The 16585-nt window shown below is 41.5% G+C and overlaps 1 long non-coding RNA gene across 1 annotated transcript in view; it reads left to right on the top strand.

Annotated features, from left to right (window-relative positions):
* The window catches only part of LOC104943344 (uncharacterized), an 8502-nt gene extending 675 nt beyond the window's left edge, over positions 1 to 7827 (top strand). Inside the window, exon 3 of the long non-coding RNA XR_798101.1 lies at positions 7816 to 7827. This is a non-coding gene — a long non-coding RNA (uncharacterized lncRNA). The remainder of the gene's footprint in view (positions 1 to 7815) is intronic.
* Positions 7828 to 16585: the final 8758 nt, after the last annotated feature.

Below are 16585 nucleotides of genomic sequence, written 5' to 3' on the forward strand. Positions count from 1 at the left end.
CAGGAGAAAATGGTGGATTTCGGAACAGTGTCCAAACCGGAGCTGAACAGCTTACTGTACTATCGTTACCATGGGAACTACTTTCTAGGAACTACTTTCTGACGGAGATTAACTCAAGCAGAAAGCGTAGGTTTTGGAGCAAATTAGCCCACATTATGAAATTATTTTACGATATTGTTGATTACAATGATAGTTTGTGTAATAGAATCGCAATCATACACTTGAGGCCGTTCTTGAACGTCATTAGTGGTACGACAGTACGCCTGTACTGTACTGTACTGTACCTCTCGTGTATGATTGCTTAAGTCACATACTTGCATCTTTGTCTCTTCTTGTCAAATACTCGAGTGTGAGGCACTGATTATCTACAGCATACTCTTTAACTTTGTGTTGTCAATTGTAAAGGTATTTTGCACATAAGTTGTTAAATGCACAAACATAAAAACAAAAAAACATATGTGCTTCAAAAGGATACAATATTTAGCCTTCAGCATACAGGTGGTTAAGATTGTAGCCATTACATTATCATAATAATTCAGACTGTAGCTTTCACGGTATGGGCAGTTAAGAATTAGGGGCTAATTGATAATCAATCTCTGAACCCCTTTCTAAATATCAAGTACACCTAAACTCTCCTCTCACTTTCCTCCAATCTGTTGCCCTGTGGTTTGTATGAAGCCTCAGAGATGTATTTGAGTGGAGTTAAAGAAAATGTGGGTCGTGTATTACTGGCCAACCGAAATCTGGAGTTCTATCTTGGGTCTTCCTCTCTCTGCCCTCGCTCATTCGCCTCATCTGCTCTCTCTTTCTAATTAGCTCCTACAGCGAGTGCAGACTGGACAGGGTCCTATAATGGAGCCAGATGTTCGAGGAGATTTCACCCCGCAGGGGGATGTTTTGTTTACTACAGGATGAAAACAGCTCTCTTGCCCTCGCTTTCCTTTCGGGGTTGTTTATGTGCAAAACCACATTTCACCTCCTGCTCTGCTTGACTTTCAGATGCCAAGAACCAGTTGAAACGTTAACCTTTTAAAGTTATTTAGTTCACTGAAAGGCTTTTTCTGACAATACTTTTGAACTCCAAAACATCACAAAATATGCCTGCCATATTCTTTTAGATAAATAACATAATCCATACCGTTGGAATCCATATTGGCTGCTTCATCCCTTACATTCTCTGTTCTCCCCTCATCCAACAAAGCGTGACAACCATTATCTAGCTCAACACTTATCAACACAACATTGACATGTAACCCATTTATAGGATGATTAGTTTAGCTTCGGTGTGGCCTGCCGAAGGATCAGTCTTAATCAGCAGAGAGACGGGTCTCTCAACAGCCACTGCAGAAAAACAAATGAAGACACTTTGAATCAACTCCATCTGCATCTCAGACTCTGGGAGCAGGATTAGGAGGCCGAGTCGATGTGCACTGTCAGTGGCGGATGTGTGATTGGACAGTAATACCCTCGTACTCATCAGCATCTTGAGATCCACAGAGGTTGTAATTGGGTAGTGCGATCAGTCCAATAGCATTGGAGGCAGTGGAGGGCTTTATAAGAATCAGGCAGAAATGAGATGAACGGCTAGGGGATCTTAAAGTGATCTAAAAACTAGACCTCAGCAATGTTTATGAATATTTACAAAATAGTCTCTTCGGATCAGTTAAGTAAGGACAAAAACTGTTAAGAAATGCATTCAATTTGCCCTGGAACAAACTGTGTTAGTATACATTGTTTTATCATTTGAACAACAACAACATATTGGAAGAGTGAGTAGTTCAGCGCCGTATATACCGTACCGTTGTGTTTGTTTTTCTTAATTTAGGATAAGGTTGTTGAGCTTTTTTTAGAAATGCTTTTCTCTCGAGCACATCTGTCTCTTTTCAACTCTCCTCGGCACAAAACACACGCTTTCGCTTTCTTTCAAATCTCACTAACCTCATTCTGGTCTCTTAGCGAGGAAAAGCACAATCACATTAGCATGAAGTCAAATCTGCCTTTTGTGAAATGCCAATCCAATTAGCGCGTTCTCGTTTAGCTCACTCTTCCTAAATGGAGGCTTTTGCGTCTTTTACAAGGATGATGCGCAGTAACAGACACATTTAGTAAACACTGCGGCCCTCAGGCTTTCCTCTGGGACAATTCAAACTAGGTGGCTAATGAAACAGATCCATGAAAACAGTGGGGAGCCTTGAGGGGGGGCATGTGGAACACAGGCACACAAAAGAGTGGGGTCTCCTGGGAAAGGGAACGGAAAGAAAGGATGATCCTTGTCGGTGGGGAGAGGCGGGACTTTAAAGCCCCAACAATATTGATTGTGGATAATCACCTTAATGACAAGTACTAACACAGAGACACCCAAATGAACAATCTGTTCGTATTAACAGGAAAGAAACAGGAAGTAAGAAGGCAAGCTAACAGGTTTGCCCAATTATCTCAAAAGCTTTATTTCGAACTTAATCCAAAAGTGACTGCAGCCATTTATCTGAATACCTGAAACACATTAAAATGGCGGTTCAATGTGAATCCAGGAAGACAGACATCAAACACTGATTAATGTTTATCTTTTCGTCTCTGCGCAATACGTCAATTTAGGTGGTACCCCAATGATTCCGTCAATGCGAAAGAGACTTCTTCCTAACTGGTTGCAAAGACTAAAAGCGCTATATAAGTACAGACCATTTACCGTTTAATTGAAGATATAAATGAAACGGAAAAAAATCGAATCAATACAATTTTCTTTCATTTAGTGAGAGCACAATATAAACCTCGGGTGTTAATACTCAATACATTTAGTATCTCACCAAAATGTGCGTAGTGGACGTTTGATGCCAACCACTAATGAGAAGCTTTACCTTGTCTGACTCTAAAGGCTGCTGGTCCTTCGTTTTGAACTTTGAGTTTTTTTTAGCAAGTTTCTGGAGTGTATATGGCTGGGAGGAAACCCAGCAGACCTCAAATTATCCTCCTCCTTTTCCATGGTCTTTTCATCATTTCAGCTCTCTTGCACACCATTCCTTTACTCTTGGACATTTTACCCACAGTTATATCTGTTCTCGCTTGCACATTATTTTCTTGCTTTCTTCTTCTCTCCTCGCTCCGGTCCCTGCTTCTGCCAATTTCATGCCAGGCCAGTCCTTGGAGAATCACCAAGGGCATTGGAAACAATCAGACGACTCTTCCCACTCCTAAAAAACAAACCCAAAATCGCCATAATCAACCATTTACTTTCACTCTGTCACAATTAAAAAGCTGGGTGGAAATTATTTTTAGACATGGCTCTCATTTCCTATTTCAAATTTCACAGTTCAAGATTATTTATCTAAAAGCAGCACTGTGCAAGTGCGCATTCTGTGGCCCGCAGCTATTTTCCACATGGGCAACCGTGAAGTCATATTGACACTAAACATATGGTCGGCCCTGTTTTGAGATACACTTGCAGACTCCCAACGTTTCACTTGTCTTAATGAATAATACCATGGTGGATTCCAGCGTCTGGAATCAGTGGAATTTTTCAACAGCACCAACAGTGCTTTCATGCATGAATTAACGTGCATTTCCATTTGGACATGGTGCTGGGGAACACAACGGTTTGTAATTTCATTTGCAATATTATGAGGGAGGAACTAAGAAAGAGAACCTTCCCTCTTGTAATAAGTGGCCCATTTTATGTTGATATCCATTCCAGTCCAGCCGAGTACATCCCTGCACAGTAAAAAGATTGAAGCATTTCAGCAAAATCAATGATATTTTACGGTACTAAACCGCCAATCCTTAGTGATATATGCCTTTGTTATTGAAATGCATCTCTTTCACAGAACCCTGGCTCCGTATCAAGACTGCAGCTATTCCTGTGTGCACTGAACGGAAGAAACCTAATACTAAGTGACAGGATAGGAAATGAAAATAATGAGATCTCACAAATATAGTTTGGAAGACAAACCGTCAACTCCTGCTCAGATAAAAAGAGATATTTCTGTCCACAGGCCTAATTTCAGTGACCTCTGAAGGTGCAGTGCGAGGGGATTTGTGTATATGTGCACGGCTGAAAGAAAAAAAAGTGCTTTCTTGTTTATGCTTTTTTTGAAGGTCATATTGAGGAGCAGAATTACTTGGTTACTTCCATGCCAAGATGTGACTCTCGAGACAGCCAAACAGGAAACTCTCTAAAAGATAAGATAAGCTCACAGTCCAGTGTGTTATAATGAGGGACCATCAACTGAGAAAAACAAGACTAATGGCGCCATTATACCCTGTAAGAACTGCTAGTCGGAGAGCTTTGGAAAACCCTTTTCCCTCACATCTTACCAATGGATAATTTTTTTAGGGGCAGTTTGCGACAATTTCTGTAACTTTCCGAAACCTACAATCGGACACCCTCACTTTGAAACACCATCTTTGGTGTCTACAAAAATATTATGGTAATAAGTGTAGTATTGGCCATGCTTTGGTAAATCCAAAGTCTTTGACACATGTTGACTTCTTCGTGGCTTTCGATGAAAATGTAAGGTATTTCTGAAGATAACCGCATGTATTCTTAGGTTGTCATCAATGTGTGTACCAAGAAACCTTCAAATCAAAATTAGACATTTAAAACACAAACATCAAACATGACGTTCTAGACTAAAGTTCAGAGGATTAAAAAAGTCAGTAGGAGTCATCTTCTTGGGACCTTACGTTTCTGATCAAAACTTGATATGGAATATGGTTATGGTTTTTTCCGATGTTTTTTGTTTGGATTTTCTGAATTAACTGCCTTGTTCGACGTTCTGTTACTCAAATATGTTGACTTTTATAGCAGTTGTTATAAAATACAGCCACATGAGAGCCTAATGTGTTTGTGATTTTAGTTAAGCTTGTATTTTAAAAGTATCAAATACAAAATAGAAAGGAAAAACACGTTTTTTTACACACATTGTTCTTTTCCCCTCCATTTAACAAACATCTGCCCTCTTTGATGACTTTCCTGGTTTAATGACCGTTCTTAAAAGTTTATTTTAGCAAGCCCAGCCGATTAAATGTGATGATGTCAGTGGGTTGTGTTTTCCTTGATCTTGACGATTCAAAACTCTAAAACCCTATTAAGACTGATTAGCGGTTTGTTGAGGTTGTGCTTTTGTATGCATTTCTGTCATGCATAAATCTTGACAAACGGCCTCTTGGCGCACACCACACTGTGTATGATGTAGTCCACGCACAAATCACAGCTTTGCAGCCTCAGGGCTTGCTGATTAGCTTGCTGCGTCTGACTTTGGTAAACTTGAATGTTGAATGACTAGTAGCACAAACTGTGAAAAGAAGAAAAAAAACCTAGACTGTGACAACTGCTCATTAGCTCCCAAAAGCATGTGAAATGGCATTATTTCTGTTACCTCTGCTCATTTTCACATACAACAAATTGCCTCTATTTTTGCAGAATCCAATCGTCCCATCGACAGGTTATAGAGAACCTCCGTATTACAAAATCACCACAACAGCAAACACAGTGCAAAAGTCAGCGCAGGGACCCCTATCTGTTTGCAGACAGATATTACAATTACATTTGCTGGATACAGCAGAAAATAAGCAGACATGTATTAACTGATAAGACAAGACTTCAGGCATAACAATAACATACTTTGATGAAGTATTTAATCCACTGAAGGATCTTTTTGAGTATATCAGAATGCAAAACGCTCACTTTGTCCTCCGTAAGTAAACTACTTTAGAATGGCATTGGCCTTGCTCACCATATGCTTCTCGAAAGTTTCCAGTCAGTCGTACCTGCCCTCATAACTTCAATGCCAACCGTACCGTAACTCCGTCTTGAAATCTACTTCTGTTAATTATGAGGGAGGATGACCGCTGTACGGTAAAGGTTCGCGGGACAAGGAGCAAACATAAAGGTGCAGGTTAAGTGACAGGACAGATGGTCTGAGTTTACAACCAAAGTCACTTTAGCTAGTTGGACTCATTTCACCTTCCTATATTGTACTGCAGTTGGTGTATAGGCAACAAAGTAAACTAATTGTACAGGTTTTTAGGAAAGTTTTGGTTGGATTTACTGTGAATATCATATTGTTGGGATCTGTATCAGAACATTAGATACAGTACATAGAATATTACGTAAAATGTGCAGTTCAACAATGTCAAATATTCCATTTCAACTTAAAGTTCTATCAACAAATTGTACTTCAAGTATCAGTGTGACTCAAATGGTGGGACATAATGTTGAAAACAAAATGGAAATATAATCATTTGCTAAATTGATCAGTTTTGTCCAATGTTTCACCATTTTGGAATTTTATTCACCTTTTGTTAGCAACATTTTACCATTGGTGCAGATTGACACGTAGCTAATGTTCTGACTACTTTATATACTTCTACCTAACTATATATCGTATATAGTAAGTCCAGTAGATCACTGTCTAGGGTCAGGCCAATCAACAGAATTAACCTACTTACTCATGGGCGTCATGATATGATTAACTTTGAAGAAAAAGTGTTATTTCTGCTACATACAATTGAACAAATCTAAAATTTGCTTTAATGTAAAATATTCCAGATGAAACTGGTTATAAGTAATACATATGTAACACATACAGTATCAAGAGACCCCAGAGATGGCCTTTTTGTGTTCTTAAGAATGACAATATGCGTTTTATGGAAGTGTAGCAGAAAATTGAAATACTTCGGTAAATAACAACAAGATTAAATCTACTGAATACCTTCTCACCTCTGGACTATTGGTCCTTTTTATTTCACAAAAAGTTTCATTGTTGTAGTTCCTCATAGCACAAGACAGTGAATGAGTGTTGAGAAATATGTTTGCAATATTCTAAGCTATTTTCTAGAAAGTCTGTTCAATTTGTTACCATTTATTTAATTTCCTAGGATTTAGACACAAACAATGAGGTGATAACCAAAGCCTAAACCCCCGCAGGTTTAGCCAGCAGAGAAGACACTGATTATGAATCATGGTTGCTTAGAAAAGCATCATAACACCGTTCCTGTCTTCCAGGAATATTTCCTTTCAGATTTATTACCGTTGTTTCTCTCTTCTGATGTGATTGACGGCTGAGAATGCAGTTAGTGGAAGTAACTGACAAAAACAATCAAAGGCTGTGCGCTCATTGTGATGGATTACCCGCACTAAACTTGATTACCTTTCTGGAAGTTTGTACAGTGTGTTTTTTCTTTACTGTCAAGGATCTAAAACGCGTGAGGTGGCTAACTCCAGGGGAAATAAACAGACACCCACGAGCGATAATGCAGAGGACAGTCTAGACAAGTTGCGAAAATCCCATAATCATGTTGGCAAGGTGCTTAAGATGCTGTAAATGGGAGGGCAGCGTCTTTAAAGCAAAGTGAAAAAACTCTGTGTGCATATCAGTATCGAACACTCTCACGCTTGCGAACAACCTGAGTGCATTTTATTGGCAAAGTTTGCCTTAAAGATGAAATCATTCCTCTGTGTTCCTGTGCAGTGCGAGCACTATCTGCCTGTTCAGGCTGATGCGTTCATATACACTCTGGACTGCAGCACAGATGGATATTGATGACAGTGCAATACCAATTGGTGTAATTAATGCCCAGGTTATATTGGAAGGACATGGACAGCGACGTGGGCCATTTATCACCAGTGGGCTTGCTTATTCTCGCCCCATTGAGCCATTGGTGTAGGCTGGCTGAGCAGAATCTTAATTGCAGGCTCAACACGACACCCCCTCCATGCCTAAAGACAGGGGGGACACGACGGGAAAGTCAAACAGTCAGCTAACCTTCTCGCCTCCTCCTTTTTTTTCCTTTCATTCGGCACCCATCGCCTCTGCACAGCGAGCGTCGAGGGAGAGAAGGATAAATACACGTCTGAGGGCGAGAAGAGCACACATGCCGACACGTACAGTATGGGCGGCAGGATACCGGAGAGAAAACAGGGTGAGACCATCACACTCGCGACAGGACTTGAAGTGGATTAAAGAGCTCCTGCAGAAATATGTATTGGCCCCTCTAACTGACTGGGAAGACGATTGACCCCCAAAGCAAACATGTTCACTTCTCCTGCAGTACAAACCATTGTGAGAAAAAAAAAGGCGCCAGTGTCTGTATATACCACAAATTGTGCCATTGTCAGGGTCCTGGTAGAAGGTGTGCAATTCAAAGATGATTCCCAGCAAGAGAGATCCCCACTGCTTTACATGCACAGCATCCATTCAAACCATCAGCCTGGCACAACAATTTTGGTGAAAAATATCCATGGGGGTTTCACACTAATAACCGTCTTTTTTTTTGGTTTAAGAGTGAAGAGGTGAGATTGCTAGGGGCTGGTCAGAGGGGTGCCTAATTGAAAACATGGATGTCAGATAGTGCAGTATAACACGGTACAGCAGAGGAGCAGGCACCCTGGGAATACCAAAGAGTGCTTATTAACAGCCCCATGCTTTACTGTGTAAGAGGAAAGAAGGGGAAATTAACTGTGGTAGGAAGTATGAAATCATTTAAAGGTCACCTATTATGCAAAATCCACTTTTTCAACATGTGATCCCCTCTGTGGAAAGAGATTCTGAAAGTTTCAGGAAAAGATATTTTTTTTGTCCTGATCCATTAAAAAAAAAATCTGTCTGCAAAATGAGCTGATCAGATTTTGGCCACTTTATGATGTCATAACGATTTTTTGGCTTGTGTAAAAATTAGCCAATCACCAACCAAGGTAACCTCCCCCCCACCTTATCACCTGAATCTCCTCCTAGAGCACCATTGTGTTCTTTGTAACCAAATATCTCTCAGTGGGGCGTGGGGAGGGGCTCCTTATTTTCATCTGAAGTAACAGACAGAGAATCAGCACTTTTGAAACAGAGGGGATTATGGGATGCTGCAACGATCTGTTTGGTGTTTGGACCCAAACACTCCAGAGACATGTTTTGTATATATCTGAGACCTATAATATATTGATAAAAAACAGTATAATAGGGGACCTTTAAATAATATTTTAAATACGTACAGAAAGCACCTGGGAAACAGCAAGACGCAGGCAAATACAGTATGTGCCAAATGTTTGCGATGTTTATCTAGAAAAGTCCTTCCTCGGTGCATCTTCGCAAACACAGGCAATGAGGAGGATATTGTGTTTTTGCACAACATTACATCTCTCTGTGTCATTTCACCATTAGTTCATATCTCCAGCGACTAACTGTCCGCCCTGCCATCAGCGGGTGAAAAACGCAAATATTTCACTCCATTATGAGATGCATGGCAAACAAGACGCATGCCCCCCCCCTCCTCCCCCACTCTTTCTCCAAACCACTTGTGTCAATACAGCGGAGGGGAGATCTAATGTGTTATGATAGACTGCCGACCTTTCTCTGTGATCACAGGTGTCAATGCGGTGACAAATAAACCGTTAAGTCAGGCGAGAACGCTGACGCTGAGCAATACAGAAGCCCCAGAGTTTCCACTCTTGCCTCAATCAATCTTACACATTCTGAAAGAAGTAGTGGATATACAGTACATGAACATATATCGAGTCAAAGTGAAGTGGCAGGCTCATGCATTTTTTCTCTTGGTATGCCAAACTGTTTTATCTGCAGTTTGTTGTTTCCTGAGGAGCTGTGGCCATCAGAAAGCAGCAACAATTATAATAAGTGCACAGCGCTTCCCTGAAGGCCATTTTGCGCCATTGTTGCTCTTTTGATCATGCTAACGTCGCACTTGCCAATCTTTGTTATATACCGGTAGATTCAGGAAAATGTGATATTGTGCCGAACATATTTTTGTGGCAAGCTTCCTAAGGCTTTCCAAACAAACATGATTTTTACATGAACCCTTTTCTTTTCAACAGCAGGTTGAAATATACAGAAATGTTCCTTTAAGGGATTTTATATTATCTTTAAATCCCGAGAAAAAACATTGAGCAATAACCTGCAGCCAGGTGCAGGAAGTCCTTATGCTGACTGACGGTGTGTAAAAGAAACAAGTTGTGCTTCTCCTCTTACTGCAGCAGATGGGTAGAGGAGACATCTGCAGTGTGTACTGTGTGTGCAATACATCTCTAACTTTCTCACCCCCCCCCGCCTCTGTCCCCTTAACCCTCGGGCTAAACACACTTCATTGTCTTCCTCATGTTGACTCGCAAGAAAAACTGTCACCAGCGCTCCAGCCCTGTGCCATCATCTGGCTCCTCAGAGGGAAGTGGTGGCTCTGTGTGTGTGTTTGGTTGTTGTGGTTTGCATGTGTGTATGGTGGGTGGGCTGCCATCCCTCTGTGTCTGTTGAACTGATTGGCGTGACAGCAGAGAGCGCATACACTAATCTCATGTGCCAGGTCGAAGGCATGGCACGGGCTGCTATCACTTCCACAGATAAACAACCAAGTAGTACAGAAGTAATGCTGCCGCGGTAAGTCAGCTGACTCAATAAGTGACGCTGAGGGACAGAGTTTTTCTGTGCAGAGGAGGCAGCGGCTGACGGGGGACGATCACCAGAGGGTCACACGTTCAACCCCAAGCGAAGTGCACATTTTTGACTTGAGAAAAACCAGGACAGCATCGCTGGGAATTACATCCATGTTTGGTTGTTCCTGCAGCACGAACATTACATGTGATGCCCTGTCTCCTAGAAATGATGTCCATATACTAGTAGGCAATTTTACAAGACAAGTTTAGGATGAAACATAACATCTGCCTGAATGTGCTCACTGGGAATGATTTTGTTCCATTCCAAGGCACGAGACTTGGACACTGCAGACCAAAGTGTCTGGTTGGTTCAGGCACCGAAACACTTCATCAGAAGAAAATTATATTTTTCATTTTGATTACATTTTGTTCAAAAGGAGTTAAATGCTTGCCACATACAGTGTGAATGCCATTCCAAAAATAATCGTCAGTTTATTTAAAGGTGGGGTAGGTAAGTTTGAAAAACCGGCTCGAGATACACTTTTTGTTATATTCCATGGAATGCTCTTAACATCCCGATAGCAATGAATATCTTAAGTCCTTTGACAATAAATCCATAAAATTCTTTCATCTGTGGAAGCTGTAGCGCTGTAAAAAGCACGACCAATCATCTGAGCCGGCCTGGCCAAAGTAACTGGATGGCCTACCTGCCTGTCAGCCTTCCATCTGTGCACAAACCTATCTCGTGCCCTCATTGGTCATGTGCGCGTTCGTGTGTGTTGGAGGAGGGGCTCTGTAAGGAAGTGGCAGATTTTCTCCGGTTGTGTATTTTCAAATTCTAGCGCACTCGAGCTGGTTTCTCCAAAATTACCTACCCCCCCTTTAAGTGATTGAAGCAAATAAACGACCAAGCTATTTATTGCAGTTTTACAGTATGCATAGTTTCTTCCTAGAGTCAAATATGTTGTAGGGGAAACGGTCAATTTCTTTGTACGGCGCTGCAATTCAAAAAGATTATTTGCCATCCATCACAAACCAACAACTTTTTGTGTTTTTTTAATTAAATATAAACAAATCTTCTATCTACCCTTAAATAAGCTGTAGTTACTATGTGTAGATATATCTGTAAACTTTCAAAATGTTGAAAGTAAATCACCTTTTTCCAGTATAACCGTTCTAAAAGGCAATAGGTCCAAGCCACGGCACACACACACACACACACACACACACACACACACACACACACACACACACACACACACACACACACACACACACACACACACACACATAAATTAAACACAGTACGCACGTTTTGTATTAGCTGGTAATTTGGCAGTCACACTTGAAACACGAGACGGAGCCTGGTGATTTTCTGAGTTGCAAAATGGACACATGAATTAAAGGCTAGGCTATTTTAAGTGTAGCCACAACACATTTGTATTACCAGGCTCTGTTCTTAAAGTCATTACAGTGCCACTCACCCCAAGCATACACAACCCCCTACCCCGAATCCTTTTAGGAAGCACTATACCAGCTTTTTATTATACAGGAAAGCTGTACTGATATGTGTACTATATGCTGGTAATCATGCTGCAGAGGGGGTTAAAGGTCATACTCAAGGGCACGCTATCAGCAGTTGTCAATGGAGTACGAGATTCCCCTGCTTCATTTGAAATAGATGATGAAACCTGACAGCATAAATCATGAATATCGCAGCGGTGACACAGGTGGTTTTATCGCGCATTTTTATCACATATTCTCCCAATAGCACAGAGATAGAAACATTAAATCAAAGCAGAAATGCAAGCCTGCATCGTAGAAACGTGTTATTAATAAAGGGGCTAGGAGCATGGCGGCTGACATTAGGGTGACATTGTGCACATAAACATCTGTTGTGTTTTGTCAAGACAGGCTGCTCCCTGGGGTCCCTGCTGCTTAGCGTCATCAAATCCATGTGGGTTTATCGCGTGGGAATATTTTTGTTTGTGTGTGTTGCATTGCAATACATGCAAGAATGAATTTGTATGCCAGTTGTGGCTGTGTGTGTGTGTGGGCTTATGTGTAATGGGCTAATTAAGTCATGCACAACACACATAATCTCTCCTTGAGGGAGGAAAGCAGCCAGCAGTGGTTTAAGCGAAGGGTCCGGACATATGGCTTCTCGTGGGATACACACTGTAGCACCCAACCCCCCCACTAACCAATCTCCACATCCCATTGGGCCCAGCAAGGGATGGAGAGGCAGGAAGTAAACAAGGTGGCTTTAGGGACCACACGGGTCACACTTGGATTGAATGAGGAAGACAAACATATATCAGGTCATATCTAGGCAGAATAACATGCTTGATATCAAAATAAGACAGGACAGGTGCAATGGCTTTGTTCCAATGGCCCATTATGTCCAATAATTCAAAAAATGTACCACTGGACCAAAAGACCAACTTTCTGACAGTAAATGATACTAAAAATAAACACCTATTGGTCCTAAAATACACTATCTCCATTCAACAAACAGACATAGATGGCTAATTATTATTCAAGTTACGTCATTGGACATCCCCGGTGGCTATATTTTATTCCATGGGGACGGCATTACTAACCCTACTCTGCCTCAACTTTGGTGTTTTAGGCCAAACCCTAAACTATCTCACTCCTCTTGATTCAACTAAACCAACCCAATCTACGAAGGAAATGAGTCAGAGGTCTACCATCCAATCAGAGGCAGAGTAGGGCAGTTATGCCTTCACCAGTAGGTGGGAAGTTCCGAATTACATAATTCCCCATAATAATAATAAGCCATGTGCTTCTGTGTGCTTCAAGGTGCGTGTGTATTTTTGGAGTTGTGGGATAGCCAGCTGTTATAAAAAAAGCTTGTGGTCCTATGGGAGACTTTTGGGACCATTGGGGTTTCAGGATAATGGGCCATCAGAATAATGAGAAGTCTCAAAAAGAACCACTGAAGGTGAATCTGAGTTCACAAGGTAGAAAATGAGCCGCATCACATTTCTAATGCATAGAAGTATTGTAACCCCAATGCATCAATCAAAACAAGCAGCCTAGCAGTGATCGTCACATATGAGCATCCTTTGATGTAGTACATGCAAATAGCGATATTCTCCTTATGCTTTTCCTCTCATGGCTTCAAACCTAAATACTTCAACAAGCAAGCCACCCAGAGCCATCATATTTATGCAAATAGATAAATAAAACATGTATGCGTACATGCCTGAGTGATTACATTTTTTTTTTCTCCACAACTTTGCAATGACGATCAGATTTGTGGGATAATTATGCAGAAACATCCATGCAGATTGTGCATACAAGGAACCCTATATATCATAAAACATCAAAGACAAAGTGCTGACCTTGACAGAATAATGCATGGGTGAACAGACTATATATATATATATACTGTATATGTAGTTTGTTGGTGTTGGTGTGGACTATATGGATACAGTGAACACAACAAGCAGCAAACAGGAGGCCGCTCTCCCAGGATTATTGGCCCACAGATCTTCTCCCGACCCTCATTCGGGATAGCCGAATTCACTGATCTCAGCGAGGCAGAAATGATCTGATTAATTAGTGCAGGCCGAAAGCTTGATGCAAAAGATGTCCTAAAACAAAAGTCCCATCCTGAAGTCGCTCCCGTGCCTGTGGAGATTTCAGGTTGAGGCTAGGCTTTGTACCTTATGTAAATATACCTCTGGTGAATTATTCATGAGTAAGTGTCATGGGCAGTGTTACTTTGGTATGCAAATTAGATATGTAAATAGACAGCAGCGTGTTGGTTTAAGAGATCACTGAGAGATCAATAGTTGAATGGTTTAGAGTGAGTGCATTGGTTTATGTGTGTACACATGTTCGTGTCAGACACCATGAATGTGAGCATGAATTTAGTGGTGTTGACTGGAGTGGAATAAAACAAGACGGAATATGTGATGGGAATGCACACAGAGACAGAATAACAATTCTCTTTTGACTAAATGTGTTATTAACAATAATTTGGTTCCCAGCTGAGGCCATTAGGGAATCATTTTAAATGAAAGACTTCCTGTCATTGTTATTATACCAGTTTCAGATTTACTCAAAGTATATATATATTTTATGTTTTCATGGTATAGATATAAATCATTTGGAAATGTCTGGCTCCAAACCAAATACAATGGAGGTGTATGAATTATTCCCAAAAATGTGGAAAACTCAGTGCTGTTGCAACTTTCTACAGAAGAAGTAGTCCCTGTGCCCCTTCGTAATGATTTCAACATTTGCAAAATAGCTTTCTGTTATATTCACATTTTTCACATATTTGTTATATCTTCAAACCTGGCTGCATCAACATGTTAATCGTTGTCACATAGCTATCATATGCCTAAAACAGTGTGTCCTGACGCTGTTCTTGGTAATCATACATCCGGTTACGTACACAGCTACGTAGGGCCTTTTTTATCATGTGCAGGGGCGCAGGTGGGATTTTTTAAAGGTCCCATGTCATGCTTTTCTGGTTATTACCCGTCCCCTTATGTGTTATGTAGCTTTTTCTGCATGTAAACGGTCTGCAGAGTCACAAACCCTGAAAGAACACCCTGTAGCGAGTAAAACTCTAACACAGAATAGACCTGTCTATGCTGCCCCAGAACGCCTCGTTGGAGATTTTCTTTTTTCTCTTCTTGGTATAGTGACGTATTGGGCATAGTGACGTAACAGCTTCGCGGATTGGTCCATTTCAATCCGCTGACTTCCTCACACACACACACTCAATCTTTTCTTAGCTGCAGCTCCGCGGATTTCTCAGCCTGAGAGACGGCGGGATGCTCGGCCTGAGCACACACACACAGACTCACAGCCAGGCTCTGTGTGTGTGTGTGTGTGTGTGTGTGTGTGTGTGTGTGTGTGTGTGTGTGTGTGTGTGTGTGTGTGTGTGTGTGTGCGCGCGCGTGCGCTGGGTTCTGGCTGGGTTTCGCTGTGTCTCTGCAACCAGGAAACGACGCAAGTAAACCAGCTCCATAGCCGCGGGAAGGCATTTTACTTAAAGGGGTGCGGCGAATTGTCAACGGNNNNGGGGGGGGTAGCCTCGCTGCGGGGACACAGTGGACCTCTGTCGCCTGGCAGCTTCAATGATGCAGTTTAAAAACACATTAAGGGCGGTGCCGTCGGTGAGCGAACCGAGCCGGTTTAATAGGATTAAAACAATTTTTTGTCGAGTATCATTCCTACAGACTGAAAGAAACAATGTTTTGCTGTCAATTCTTAAAATGTCAAGTCATTTTCACCTAAACTCAACCCCATTGATGTCAAAGGGTCCTGCAGTACAAATAGTCATCATTATTAAGATTTAAAAAGTTTAACTATACTTGAGTTCAGAAAAGGGGCCAAAAAATGAATATTTCTCCTGGTGCATAGCCTACGTCTGAAGCCCTACCAATCTTGTGGTGTTTTGTTTTCTTAGCTATGATTGATCTGTTTCTTTTGGCATTGCGTACTGGAAGATATTTAGCTGCATAGGTTATTTTTGACACACAGCTAACTGATGATCAAAAACGGCCACATACTTTGTAGTTTTTTGGAATAGTAAGCTTTCTAAACATATAATGTTCACAATCCTATTGCCGACTTGGTGATTTCCTTTTGGTCTAACAGTAATGAGCAGAGCAACAGAGTGACATCGCCAGCGGGGCACAGTGGGATGGAAATGGCTCGCTGTCTATCAAAGTGTCAAAAAGGAATATAGCTGTTCTGCACTCTGGCCTTGAGCCAATGGGTGAGTTTGGGATGTAACACACACACACACACACACACACACACACACACACACACACACACACACACACACACACACACACACACACACACACACACACACACCTATACTGTAAGGTCAATACAATCACTGCTGAGTCAAACCCTGTATTCGCGAAGTGTGAGAGAAACAGACGGAATGTCAACAAACAACATGAGAAATGGTGAATTCCCGAGCTAGAGGGCTCAAGGCGTAGTTCTGGCCCTCACACACAGCTGCTCCCTGCATTATACATTCATCCACATGGGAAATAATGAGATCACTGAGATCATTCTCTTAGAAAAAGGAAGTCCGTTGCATTCTCGTGGCTGGTGCCCTGTGCATGTTAACAGCGTGAGGCGAGCAGCAAAACCAACTCTCCCTCCACGCGCCTCTCTCCCTCTTTTCTTCCCTCACTTGCTTTTTTTTCCTTC

The sequence above is a fragment of the Notothenia coriiceps genome, unplaced genomic scaffold, assembly GCF_000735185.1.
Source record: "Notothenia coriiceps isolate Sejong01 unplaced genomic scaffold, NC01 NC01_scaffold00000339, whole genome shotgun sequence".
NCBI classification, from domain to species: Eukaryota; Metazoa; Chordata; class Actinopteri; order Perciformes; family Nototheniidae; genus Notothenia; species Notothenia coriiceps.